We start from the raw sequence: 14240 nt of genomic DNA on the forward strand, positions 1-14240 counted from the left end.
GCAGCAGACCTGGACTAAACATCCAGCTGCTGATCTCACCAAAAGACCAAAAAGTACCTCTAAAACACCAGCACAGTTCTAGGGCAGCATTTATAAGACCCAGCTGAATTCTGATTTGACCCTCAGGTGTGTACTTGAAGGGTGTTTTTGGGTTTGACTGCCAACTGTATGTAGCTGAACCTGCTTAGCAGCATTAGTTGCTTTGCTTGGAGTTGGACTAGATTTCAGAAGAGAGGCTCTTTTCTCATTTCTGCGTTGTTATGGCATTGAGGAATGGAATCATTTCCTCTAAAACCTGTTCCCGCTACGTTGAGGCAGGAGACGAAGTTTTGGGAAGTGGGGTTGCTCCCTCTGCTGTGTCCAGTAGGGGAAAAATGGAAAAGTGTAAAGATGTCACTGTGATACAGCAGTATTTTCAGTTATAACTCAATGTTGTCAGCTACTGTTGATCATTTTTACTGCAGCTGTACATAATGCCCAAGGCAAACTATACAGTGAGGTCTTGCACAGTGTGTTTATGTGAGTGTGTGTCTGTATGTGTGTAGATAAGCCAGCAACTGTTGTAGTTAAGATGTCTGTAGGTGAACTTACTGATCTGATGTAGCTGAAGAAAAGGAGACACAACCTCATTTTCTCTCTCACATACACAAAAATACATGCACACACACACACAGCTCAAAGACCACGTCAAACATAAAATGCTCCTGAAACCTGTCCAGATTATTAACTCTCTAGTTTGCGCAAAAAGATCCAATACTCTATAATTTGTTCTAATTCATTACACGAAGCTGCAGATAGTGGCTCACTGAATATGCATGTATGGTAGCATGTGTCTGAATCACTGGATTTCTGTTGTTATTGGTGTAAATTAGACACACCTGACACACACAGGCCACAGACCAGACAAACACCAGGAGTAATTCCAGGGTTTAAAAAAAGGTGAGTAGGTAAATTCCTGACCACTAATGTAAAATGAACTACTGCTGCAGGATCAAATATTATTATAAATATTATAATTATTTCTAAGTAAGATACACATTTTCCTTAACTTAAGTTCATCTTGTTTCCTAAAAGGTTATATTTTTAGGGGTCCAAAATATATAACTAGATTGACCTTTCTATGTATTTAGGTTGTATTTCATTGCAACAACACCTGAAATAGCTAACCCTACCTGCAAATGAAAATGTTAAACATCATCACCTGCAAATTAAATGTATTAATGGAGCTATTATCAAACTACTTTGAGGAATTCAGGACAGCAACCATGAAAAGTGAATTAAAATGTAACTGTGACACCAGGAGATATTCAACAAGTCACAACAGGCTTCATGAAAATGTTCCGATAATAACTGTTACAAGCAGCAGTTGAAGACATGGTGTCATATGGAATCACCCTTTTACACCAATGAATGCAAAAGTTATGCACTTCATTGCTTTTAAGCCATACCATACCACACCATTCAATCAATGCAATTTGCACGGACTGTATTATTCATGCACTACCTACCTTACACATGATTAACAACACAGTTAATGATTTATAAGGTATTCCCCTTAGTGTGAAGTTCATGTAAGTAAGCCGGTAATGAAATTTTCCATGACCTGTGAAAGAGAGAATGAGGTGTGGTCACCTCAGGAGGTGTGGTATCATGTGCCTCTCTCTACTGTCACACTGTATGCACATGTGTGTTTCATCAGTATGATAGTGACAGTGCATGTGATCATGTGTGCTACATTCAGGTGGGTTTTGCTGAGGAAAATATCACTGTTACTGCATCTATAGTCTCCATACTTTATACTCATACTCTTTCCATAGCGTTTACCGAAGATGGATTTAACTTTATCCCCTCATTTGTTCAGTGTTTGCTTTTACATTTCTAAAACTATTATACAATTTGTAACAGACAGAAGAATTATGCCAACATTTTTCACCTTTCACTGATGCTGCTATCCAAAATACACAAAACACAAACACACTTGATGTCAGGTGTGGTTTGTTAGACCTACTGGTTGTGACCTGTCAGACCTGAGTGAATGCCAGCATCAACACACACCATTTACTGCTAGCTAATGAACCAAAAGTAACCAGTATTATTATTATTTTTTTTAAATGTATACTGAGCTGGAGTACAATTTAATGAACTGTAAGCATTTTATTCAGTTTTTCAGTTTTGTATTTTAGAAAGATAGACTATCAGTTAATCTAAAAGTAAAGAGTAAAAAAATCTAAAATAATATTTGCAGCTATCAAGCTGCTTTAATGCTCCAGTTGGTGCAGCAAAAACAGATTAGCTAAATGTCCACATTACCCAAGGAGGGCATTGCATAAATGTTCCCCCACATAGATGCAGACTGAGCAACAAAGAAACATTTAAGAGCTGGATTAGCAATGCGAACGTCATGCAATCAGAAATCAAGGCTGTGCAAACACACTGTGATATCCTGCCAACTTGAGTGCAGGTTGATACTGCTTCACTGAGTTCACTGTTGGGCTGTGGAGCTGAAGGTCTCATGTTGACAATGATGCTGTGTTCTCTTGTTTCATTTTTCCTAATAGCTATCCTACTAGTTAGTCATCCTGTATAATCTGCCTTTCTCGAAAGAAAGACAGATAACTGCAGCAAACTTTTAGATCACTTGATAACAATAACCTGAAATACAAGTTTAGTGGAACATTCTTGTATTTCAAAGCTTCTTATCTTGTGTCCTTATAGAAAAACATGTTGAACCAGACTGACCAGATCTGTACAAGACAAGGTTAAAATCACATCACAGTATGTGCCTGTGTATACTGAGTTCTTAGCACAGCACTGAAGACACATCAGTTATTGTAAAAGAAACCATTGATTTGAAGCATGAGGTAACAAACTCGACACCAGTCAGTTCAATTGAAACCCCTGTCAATAAACTGTTCACTGAGTGAATAATGAATTATGTAAAATAGAACTGTCTAGTCATGATAGGTTATGTGAGATCCTGTCATGAGTTCAGAAAATACTGTAAACCAGACCTCTTTGTTTTGTAAACTTAGCGGTTGGGTGCAGCAGTCACATCCAGTTTCTTTATAGCTTTATATAACTATAACTATGTCAATTTGTACACTATATTGTAAAGTTGTTATCATGTTTTCCTCCATAATTAAACCATTTACACTGCTATTTTAGATGAAAGGTCTTGTCAGTGAGACCAAATGTGATAAGATAAACTGATGCTGATAGGGAGGACACAAGGTGGGGTCCTGGAGACTGGATCCAGATAGCAGGGCCTAGAAATCATAACTGGAAAGCAGGTCAAATGTCCAATGTTGCTCTAGAGGGCAACCAGATAGGTGGAGCAGCTCTGGAATACGGGCAAGTAGATGACCAGACGTGTGAAGCCACTCTGGAGGTTGACCAGAGGTCTGGAGTGCAGGACTGGCGTCTGGACCTCAGGAACAGGCCATTGCTGCAGCATGGGAACTGAAGCAGATGCACAGGAGACTGAGAGGGCTGTGGCACCAAAGACTACAAGGTTGCCAGCCAGGCAGAGACTGTAGAATGTGGTCTCTTGCCAAACAGAAACAGCAGGTTAGTGGGGTATTAGTGGGACTGGAGCTGGCTCCAGACAAAGTGGTGGTGCAAGCTGGATGGACATGAAACCAGCATTGATAGATTTAGGTGAGGTAATGGCCAAGGAGGCTGGATGGGTTCACAGACTCCCACCAAACTGCCATCAACCTCTTAGCCAGAGCAGGGTCCTATTTAGGGAGGGACCAAAAAACTTGATTTTGAACTCACCATCAGAATTATTTGGATGAAATAAAGGCCAAAAAACAGGGCGCTGGTCAGTCTCTGCAGGGTTCATGGCTGGACAGATTGTACAGTTATGTGGGGCAGAGTGGGTGTACCCAAGTGCAGACACTCAACTGTGAGCAAACTGATAAGAAGAAATAAGGGAAAGGGAATGCAGGCCTGGGGAACCTTGGGCTGGTAGCTGAGAAAATGTGGGCTGGAAACCAGGAACCTGGGACTGGTGATTGGACTGGAAGCTGGTAATACAGGCAGGAGGAGGCCTGAGGTGGAAGCTATGTGTGTGTGTGTGGGGGGGCAGATCTAGTGCCAACTCTGCCACTAGATCTGGGTATTTGTAGAGAGCTTAATAATGGTGATGAGGTCTAGCTGGTGGCTCTGCTCTGGCTCCGACAAACCACACATAAACACACACACAGGGAGAGGGGGAGAGGCACTGAGAGAGAGGCAGCAGGTTAGGGAGTTACCAGATTATGAATACAAATGGTATTTCTGAGGCGTCTCCTCCCTGAAAAACAAAAAGGTATCTGTTGAAAATGTTGTTGAACTTGTTTTACAGAGAGACCAAGTGAAACTGAACTGAACTGTGTTGAACTGTGCAACGCACCCAGCCGCCACAGCCTTGCATCACAATAAATCCATTTGCACAATCATGCAATCACAGTTAACCATAATTACAGCCCAGCAGGGTGTTTGTGTATATGTGTGTGTGTGTTCTGGGTTGCAGGGTGCACCCATGAATTTGTACATCTCAGGCCAAGGGAGCAAAGAGGACAGACAGCAGGTGATCTGATGGTGGTGTGATTCACAGTATGAACTCATTTTTTATTACACTGCATACTTCCATCTACATGCTCAGATAAACACGGGATATAGGCAGCTATGGTGGTTGGGCTGTCACATGACCTGCATCTGTTTTATATTTTTAGTTGTCAAAGTCAAATGTAGGATTTAAGGCATGTCAGTAACAACCACTAATGTACCATTACTAATAATACTATTATTTCTGCTTCAAAATAATAATAATAAGTTGAGATTACTTTTTCTTAGAAAATGTGCATGATATGTGAAACGCTGACATGATTAGTTGATAAGTCATTCCAGAGAAATTTAATCTTCAACAACCCTGATTAATTATTTAAGTCGTATATGAAGCAAAGAGACAGACATCTGCTGATTCCTGCCTTTTAAAATGTGAATGTCTTATTCATTTTCTTGGATAGAAGACATGTCACACTGCGGTCAGAGAAATTGTGATTGGTATCTTTTACTTTTAGAATATCTGATAGACTAAACAATCAAATGGATGAAAGAGACTTTTTTTTAGATTTCTTTAGAATTCTTAATTACACATTGACCCGTTGAGGAGGTATAGGCCATGGACATATTTACACATGTAAGAAACTTGTTATCCAGTAACTGAAAAAGCATAGTAAAGAAGAAAATGACAAACATATGAGTAAGCAAAGAAGAACACCCAGGTAAACTTTAACACTTACCTCTTTGATGTTTTAGTATTGATAATTGCAGCTAATTAAAAATCGAATTGGTTCCCTAAATCTGTATATAACACAATGTGTATGTAATGTATAATAAATAAGCTCTGTCTTTTGTTTTAGATTTCCAGATAACATGACATTAGTTATGACTGTTTCCATGTTTCTCAGCCTTTATGGTTTGCCAATTCTTGTACCTGTGGTGTGGCTGGACAACTGCTTTTACAACCTTTTTTAAATCTTTTATTTACATTTTCTATGTGTATTATTATTTCTTGATGAAATGTGTGTGCTTGATTTTATGTTCATTTAATAGTATTTTTAAACTTTGCTTTAAAACTATTTTTTTTAAATCATGTTGGTCAATTGCTTTTATGCTTAAGTTAAGTACCTTGAACTGCCATTGTGCACGGAAAATGCTACACAAATAAAATTGCCCCGACTTAGGTCTGACCAAACTTTGCTGAAATTTGGTCAATTTCCACATGGCAGATGCTTGCCAAACAAGTTTGCAACTGAAAGACTGCCGACAGTGCAGTTAAAACACCATTTGTAGCAATTATAGATTGGTATGGCTCATTTCACTGCTTCATTTACTTGTTTCAGCTCATAAATGTCGCTCTATCTACTTGTTTCCACACTTTTCCAATGTTGAATCTGCCAAAACGATTAAGAACTACAAAACTATTACTGAACGTCTCTTCCTGTTCCTGGTCGACAACCATTGATTATTAGTCGGCTCCTCCCTGAGCAATCTGATTGGTCGACTGGCGCTCATGCGAGGGGCTACGTCGCAGAGTCCAGTCTGGTGTAGAGACAGTCAGTAACCGTTCAGAGTAGAAAGGAGCAGAGCGACGTCTACAACTCTGTCAACTGTGTTTCATCACCAAGAGGACGGATTCAATTAGAGACACAAAGACGAGGTGAATAACACAACTAATATGTGTCACTATTTGTTGTTATTGTTGTTGTTCTGTCTTGTTTCAGACTGTTAAATTCACCGCGACTTTCCGAGCGTAATGTTAGCGCCTGGCGTTATGTGAACGTAACCTGCCAGCTAGCAGCTTTGCTATCCAGCTAATTCTGGCTGTCAAAACAAGAGAGGAGCATATAATCTGCTAGCCAGCAAGAAAGCACAGCTCCCCTCTCTCCTAACGAAGCGTTATCACTCATATTTGGGATGTATAAAGGCAGGTAGGTCATTGTGGGAAACTGTCAAAATACACACAATCACAGTTAAAGAGTTATCTGGCTTCTTTCGGGTTGTGGCAGCTCTTGTTAGCGGACTAGCCAGCTCGCTAGCTCGGTGTAAACAAACCATCACCATAGCCTGTCGATGGGCTGCAGTCTACTTCTTATTTTAGTTGTGACAACACCGCTTTTGTTAAATGTAAGGTGACATTTTTTGGCATAACGTTACACAAATAGAAACGCTTCTTTGTGTGCGTGTTGATGCTGTCAACAAAAAGGTAGTCTTGCTGGAGTTTTTTGGGGAGCTCTTTGTCTTGCTTGCTCGCCTTGTTGTTTTGACTCCAGTGTACTCTGTGTCTGTCTGAGTTTTGCAGATGACATTCACCAGTGAGTTAGGCTCCATTTCCAGGTTTATTGGCGCATTTCGATGCATTTGAGTGGTTAAGACAACTTGGAAGAACAACAAGATGCACCTATATACTGTAAAGCAAATTTTTTAATAACCTGACAGCCCTTTTTGGTCCATCTACTACCCAAATGCATGTTTCCGCGTCCAGATTGTTGCTTTAATGTATTTAGATGTCTTGCAAAATATTTGATATATGCTTATCAGTTGTGCCAGAGTTGGCAGTGTTTTTGTAACATAATTTGTTCTTTTTAAATTATAAAATATATAAATAATCATGTTGTTACGACTCGTCAGATCAAGACAACATGACTATTTAAATTTTTTTGTAAAACTTTCCATTTGGACGATGCAGTAAATGTTTTCATCAACAAATGAAGTTCCTGTCAGCTGTTTTCTGAATTCTATTCATTTAATTTATACCCAGTACCTGTCAAAAGTTTGGACACATCTTCACATTCACTTGAATGAGAAATTGTGTTCAAACCTTTGACTGATACTGAACGTGTGTGGGGGCTTCACACCATAGTAAACTTATGAGTGTGTTGTGTTGAACAGTTGCTTAAATTCATCAGTATGTAGAAGCTAATATTTTTTTTATAACTTAAGCAATTTTCCCAAAGAAGCATGATGTTTAAGGTGGTTTTGTCCATGAGTCATCATTGGGAGGAAACATCATCAAATTTAGCAGCTGTTGTTCACAGCATTTGACCAATGCCAATTGAGTATTAGTTAGTACATTCAGTAGACTGTTGGGTATTAATTTCTTATTATATTATATTTCCTTTAAACTGCGCTGAATGCACATGTTCTGCAAATGTATGTCCATCCCATTTTAGTGAGGTTTTTTTGGTTGTTCGGTTTGCCAAAAAGCATGAGGTCATCTTATAAATATTATATGGGCTGAGTAGCTGATAGCCTATTTGTCTTGAACCCAAACTTTAAATGTACGGAAACACTCCCAGCTGTCCCTTAGCCTGAGATTAGCCCGTGTATATTTCATGGCATAGTGTAGTTGGTATTTATGTTGAAACCGGTTTTGCATTTTTAATCACTGTATTCTTGTGTAGTTTGACCCTTCGGGGCTTCTCAGTGTCATTATTTCCAAGTCTAGGTTTGCTCCTAAGCAACCTAACAACCCCCGGAAGAAACTTAAAACAGTGATCTGTAAATATCACACATTTCCATCCGGCTATTATTCTCACATTGCACTCATGTTTCCTTTTGGCTTTGAAACATAGCAACACTGACATCATTTTGATAAAACCCACATCATTTTTATGCATAAGAGCAGTAATCATATAGTAAAAGAAAGGTGTGCACAGACCACAATAATCTCTTACTGAGGACTGACAGATAATGTTTGCCACATAGGGTACATTATCTATCTAACACATGCCACAGTGGGAAACTTGCAGTAATTTCCTGTTGGAAGATATTGATTTGCAATTATACAAAGAAGGAATTCAGAGCACCCATTCGCTGAGTTTGTGTGTTCACCAAGTCTCACCCTGCTAGGGATGGCTGTCGAGCAATACGTCATATTTTTTACTGGAATTACAACTCTACAGAATTTAATGCATAATGAAGTCAGTGTTTGACAGTGTGCCAGGTAGCGGAGCAGCTAAACATAGCTTCTAAGAATAGTAGAGAACTGTCATTGCAAAAATTGATTGATCACAAGACTGCACAGCTACTCTCTCTCTCTCTTTCTTTTATATCTGTCTCTGCTTTCTTTTCTTTTCTCTCACAACTCTCAAAACAAGCCTGTGTGTGTTAAGTTGTTATGTGTGAGGTGTGTACAGCACAAAAAGAAACAAAATGTGCCTTTTCTCTTTGGTTCGTGTTGTTATGTCGTTGCCTAAGTGAACATGTCCACAAATAACAACACAACGCAACACGCCCTCCTAAATAAGCCTGTCACTAGTTAATTAGTTTGTCCATAGGCACAGTAAGTATCTTACAGCCTAAACACTTGTGAGCATAATCAGCTTTAACAGACAGAATATGTTTGTTTATGTCTGTGTGTGTGTGTGAGTCTGCAGGAATATGTGTGTGTGCAGCAGCAGCTTTTATACGTGCTAAAGTTTGGTGTATTTTGGTTTGTAACTATTGTACATTTGTAAGTGGAAAGGCAGACATGGGTGTGTATGTAAGGATTAATTCCTATTATCAAGCTCAAGTAAAGGTCATAGAGGATGCCCTACCCATGCTCACTTCCCAGTCATAAAAAATCCTAGTTAAAACAAGATCATCTGAGTCACTATTTTTCAATTTTTTTTTTTACTATACACAACAACCAAATTCCCCACCTTGGTGTGCAGTTGAGAGGAAGCTTACAATAAACTGAATGGCCTCACGCTCAAGATGAATGGTAGAGTCACCCCTCTGTGTTTTATTCATCCCGTTTCATGTTGCAGAGACTAAAAGAAGGCACTGATATCTTAATATAGTCAGTCTCTTTAGGTTCCCTTTTCATCAGAACAGTTAAAGGGGGTCTATTTTTATCTACACGTGACCCACAGTGGATACCACCCAGTGCTTGAAAACCACTGTATTTGGTAGCGCTGTGTGTTTACCAGCAGTGCCAACGGCGCACTGACCTTGTTGTAGTCTGTGTCATATGGTTGTTGGTTCAGCACCACTCACAGACAGGATTTGAATTTGGTACTTTGTGGTGGTGTCCTGGAACATTTTGATCTTTTTTTAAGGTCAGTTTTTTTTATCTTAAGTCAGAGTTAGTGAAGAACTTAAACAACAAAGGTCACAAAATATGTGTGTGCGTGTGTTTTAAAGGTAGTGTGTTTGTTTCCTTTGTGTTTTCAACGGTGATGAAAAATGTGGCTCATCTTCTCTAAAAGGACACCTGAAAGTCATCTAGCTTGTGACTTGTGTGTTTGATTGTCTTCTTATGAAACCAGTTTAGGAGAAATGCAATTTTCACCTGTTACATAGTTACGAAATATTGATTTTGTAACATTTCGACTTTCCACTACTGCCGGTCAAGTGTGGGAGTGTATACTGTGTAAACTATGAATGAGTTTGTGTGTGCGTGTGTGCGTGTCTGTGTGCGCGTGCGTGTGTTTTTCACTTCACACTGGCTCTCTTTGTTTATCTCTCTATCATAAGACCGCTGGCAGCCCCACCAGTAACTCAGTGCTGTACCAGGACCAAGGGGGTCACCAGGGGACACTCACTAACACAAACACACCCTACATGTCATGCTATATTGAAACTCTAATTATAGCTACTAAGATTTATTTCTTGCTACTATTATTGCTGCTTTTTATCAGGTCAGTGTGATAAAATAAAAAAAGCAACCAAGACAGTATTGGATGTAGAACAACATGTAACTACAAATACTGGGAAGTGTCTACTACAAATTTTCTAAGGAAACAAACCCCACCCATCTCAATCTACAAGTAGCATACATGTTTAATTATGTACACTGACTAGTCTTTAGATGTGGCTGCAAAGAGAGGGAGAATCCTAAGGTGTGTTTTTCAGTAATGTTATAGTAGGGTGTGTATGTGTGTGTGTGTGTGTGTGTGGTTATGCTTAAGTGCAGGTCTCGCTGCGACCGCACAGTCCCAGTGAACAGTAAAACCAGTCATGTGGTCTCCAACAGCAGGTTTACATCATTGTAAAGCTGTCCCAAGTACAAAGGGAGGCCTATTCAGCGACCTCCTGACACAGGGGGGACACATACAGCACAGTGAAGTGAACTCCAGCTAATTAAGAGTAAGAGAACATTTGGGAAACTAAGCATGATGCCCACCCCTGCAAAACGGTTCACGGCATCACCACAGAGTAACGAAGAAAAAATACCTTCATTGATACTCTCACATCATCTCCCATCGCAGCTACCACCTCACACACACCTTGACTTGTTGAGGTAAAGGACATGGTTACGTTCAGACGCTACAGGAGGCGTGACATCAGGTCAACATTGAACCATATTGTTGAAGGGGCAATGTGCAAAGTAGATGTGTTGTAACATGAAGCAGTTATCTTACATAATGTGTTCTGCTCACTGTCTAAAGTCGAAGTATTTGCGCTGTTGATAAGCTGATGTATTGATTAAAAAGAGCTAAATGAGGAACAGCAAATTCTCTCAAATGCACTGCTGAAGACACTTTTTGTCGAATGCTCTTCTGTTCATTCAGGAAGCATCTAAACATTTAAACATTTTTGCTTTAAGTTGTGGAATCAACGTAACTTTTTTCAACTCAGCAGCCTGTGGAACTTGTTTTTACATACACACCTGACTGTTGCGTCTGTCTCACCTAAAACACCAGGTGGAAAACCTCAAGGTCAGTGAAATGTTGGATTAGAAGTTCGATGGCATTGCATCATTATTAAGGCTGCCCTCGGTTAAAAATAAAAAGCTAAATAATAGTAAACCTTGCTTCTCTAATGTCTTACCTGCTATAACGTCATTAAAAAATATAAGGACAGATTTAATAAAGTGTGATTGGCCCATTTTAATTACATAATGAACAACACTTGGATATTTTATTACACTTTCTGTCGTGGTTCATAGTCATATCAGTGCTGATGTAAAAATGACACCAAAGGCTGTCGCAATTAATGCAGTATTGCAATCCCGCAGCAGCCACCACACCTGCTCTATGTTCATGTGGTGTTCATTTTTTCATGAGGCTCTGCGCTTCAGAATATTCGGCGGCTCCCCTGGTCCAGTTTGTTCCCAGCGCAGCATCTCACACGGTGCTGATGCTCGTTAGTTAAAAATACATGTGTGAATATTTTGTCTCAGTTATAATGTTAAATCTCTCCCAGGTCAGCATGTGGCCGGGCAGGCTGCCATTTAACCTGTGGGGTAAAGTAGTTTTCAAGCAATCGTAAAATCTCAAGGCGCGTGCAGCCAGACTCCGTTCATAAATCGCAGGTTTAAGGGGACTCGGCTGTAGGCCAACGTTGTTTACTGCCACAACATGATTTAAAGCAGTCTCCATGCTCATCAGGTACTGCTGCTCCAATCGGCGGACACATATTTAGACTAATATACCTTGACTTTCACACACACGCACACACACACACACACTCATACACACTCAAAAAAGGACCATATAGACTGTATACTGTGCTGTTGAGCCACCCTGAATCACCTCAGGGAAAATTCCTTCACTGCAACAGCCTTAATTAGACCACTGCATATAGTACAAATGTGTGCGTGTGTATGAGGAATGGAGAGTAATGGAGAGAAATGTATGCACTACTTCCCTGTGTGAGAAAGAGAGAGAGAGAGAGTGTGTAATGACAGAGCAGGTGACAGGCCTCGGGCCATATCTGACAAAATGACTCAGACAGTAAACACACATTGCAGGCAAAAAGTCATGTTGGTTTACAACCACAAATGTCCACAGCTACAGAACCAGCACATTACATAGTACACAGAGAAATATGGAGGTATGCACATTGCTCTGTAATGTAACATCTAACATTGCTTCAAATAATGAAGTGTAATATGTAATATGTAAATGACCTATATACTATGTAAATAAAAAATACAAGAGGAACAGGTTTGACTTTAAATCATTCTAATAAAGGTCTCATAGCAGCCAACAGTATAGTATCCACATCTGACACACCTGTTCTTCATAAAGCTAATTAAGAGTCCTTTTTAGCACCTGAGAGCTTCCTAGTAATACATACTTAAAGATTCAGGTGAAACACTCCTAGAATTCAATAATGAGAGGTATGTTAAACATTTTTGTATAGAAATAAGCATAATTGTCAGACTTATAAACTTAAATTAACAGGTTCATAAGGGTCTCTAGTCGTCATGTGAGGTACAGCTGCACGAGTCAAAGTGAGAAACTGCTAAAACACAGGCTGTTAAAATCTTACAATGAATGGTTACAGTAGATGTTTGTAACGCTCCTGTCCAATCTTTTATCTTCATCTCTCTTTTGGCATAGTTTATTCCACTCTCACTCACTCGGGTTTCCTCATGTGTACTCTTACTGTACTGTTTGACCTTTGTCCCACATTTGTTTTCTATTAAATTAAAGTAAACCCAGCTTTTTGATCTGCAACATAACGTGTCATCATCGGGCGTAGTTACGTGTTTTTAACAACCAAAGCAAATTTTAGTGATTCATATCCTCTAACCTTCCTTAACATCCTTTTTTTCCCCCTTGCTCTCTCTCCTTCTTTATTTCTGCTCCTTCAGTTAGCAGAAGTAAAACTTTCACCCACTTCTGTCCGCTGCCTTTGTCTGCAGTGAATTTCCCTTCACTCCCTGATCTGTTTGCCTCATATTTATACGGCATAGTAACATTTTTATCGTTGCCACTTAGGTCACCTGCCAAAGCCTGTTCTATACTACACATGATTTATACACAAAGTAATTATTGGTTGGATTTTATAATACTAAATGGTCACAACCATCAAGACAGATATGCCACTTTGGGTCCTTAGCCGACAGTTTAAGGAGCCAAAATTGGATACTTCTCTTTCCTTTTCATCCACTTCCACTTTTTTTTTTGTAACTGCGACTCACTCTTTGTTTCCCATGAGGAGAAAAAGACGACAGAACAAATCAATTCCCATTGACATTTCTTCTCATTTTTCTCTTTTTTTTTTTGTCGTTTTTTTTATTTTGTCTCGGTTTGTCAGTTGCCAGGATCGATTTTTAGAGCCTCCTCTTCACAGCTCTACAGTGACAATGACTCCACGCTGCTTTAGAGTGGAGTCCGCTGTCTTCCTGCTCGTCTGTGTGAGAGAAAAAGAAAGATGGGGTGACCGTGAAAACGTTAACAAGAACCCCCCTCCCCATATTCCTACTATGCTGTTTACACGGCTAATGAAAATGAATATTCCCGTTTACATGCAGGGTTTCCCACTGCTCCAGTGGGAACGGGAATCACATGATCTCTGCAGGCAGTGAGGTGAACCAGCAAGGTGAAAACATCAGTGAGCTGCTGCCTGATATTTATAATAATAATAATAATGATATTGATATGATTAATATTAGAAATTTATAGTTACAGCAGGCACATCCAGTATCTACATCACATGGCGTCCTGACCGTCAGTCCATGTCAGGATAAAGACCAATCCCATGAGCAGCTCTCCTCAGTCCATTTATTCCTCTCTTCTGTCAGCCTCCCTGCTCCAAGCATATGTCATTTTTTTTTGCCTGTGCATGGGTGCGTTACACAACTAGCCCCGTCATGCATGTCTATCCCAGACCAGCCTTGCAAACTGTTGGCTAGCTGGTTCGTTTACAGTGCACAGAGCTGACCGTCAACAGGCAAAAGGCCGTGTGTCTCAGACTGCGGTTAAAAAAACCTCATTTATAACGCTGTGTACACGTCCAAAAGATGCTCCTAA

The 14240-nt window shown here is 39.8% G+C and overlaps 1 protein-coding gene across 3 annotated transcripts in view; it reads left to right on the forward strand.

Moving 5' to 3' along the window:
• Positions 1-6114: 6114 nt before the first annotated feature.
• The window catches only part of adipor2 (adiponectin receptor 2), a 28149-nt gene continuing 20023 nt past the window's right edge, over positions 6115-14240 (forward strand). For 2 of the 3 annotated variants that reach the window (XM_053344081.1, XM_053344083.1), the window contains exon 1: positions 6115-6208. The gene's annotated coding sequence lies outside the window, so the exon portion shown is untranslated. Of the gene's footprint in view, positions 6209-10962; positions 11196-14240 lie in introns of those variants that run through there. The other variant, XM_053344082.1, reaches the window with a different exon arrangement.

Source organism: Scomber japonicus, chromosome 23 (genome assembly GCF_027409825.1).
Source record: "Scomber japonicus isolate fScoJap1 chromosome 23, fScoJap1.pri, whole genome shotgun sequence".
NCBI lineage: Eukaryota > Metazoa > Chordata > Actinopteri > Scombriformes > Scombridae > Scomber > Scomber japonicus.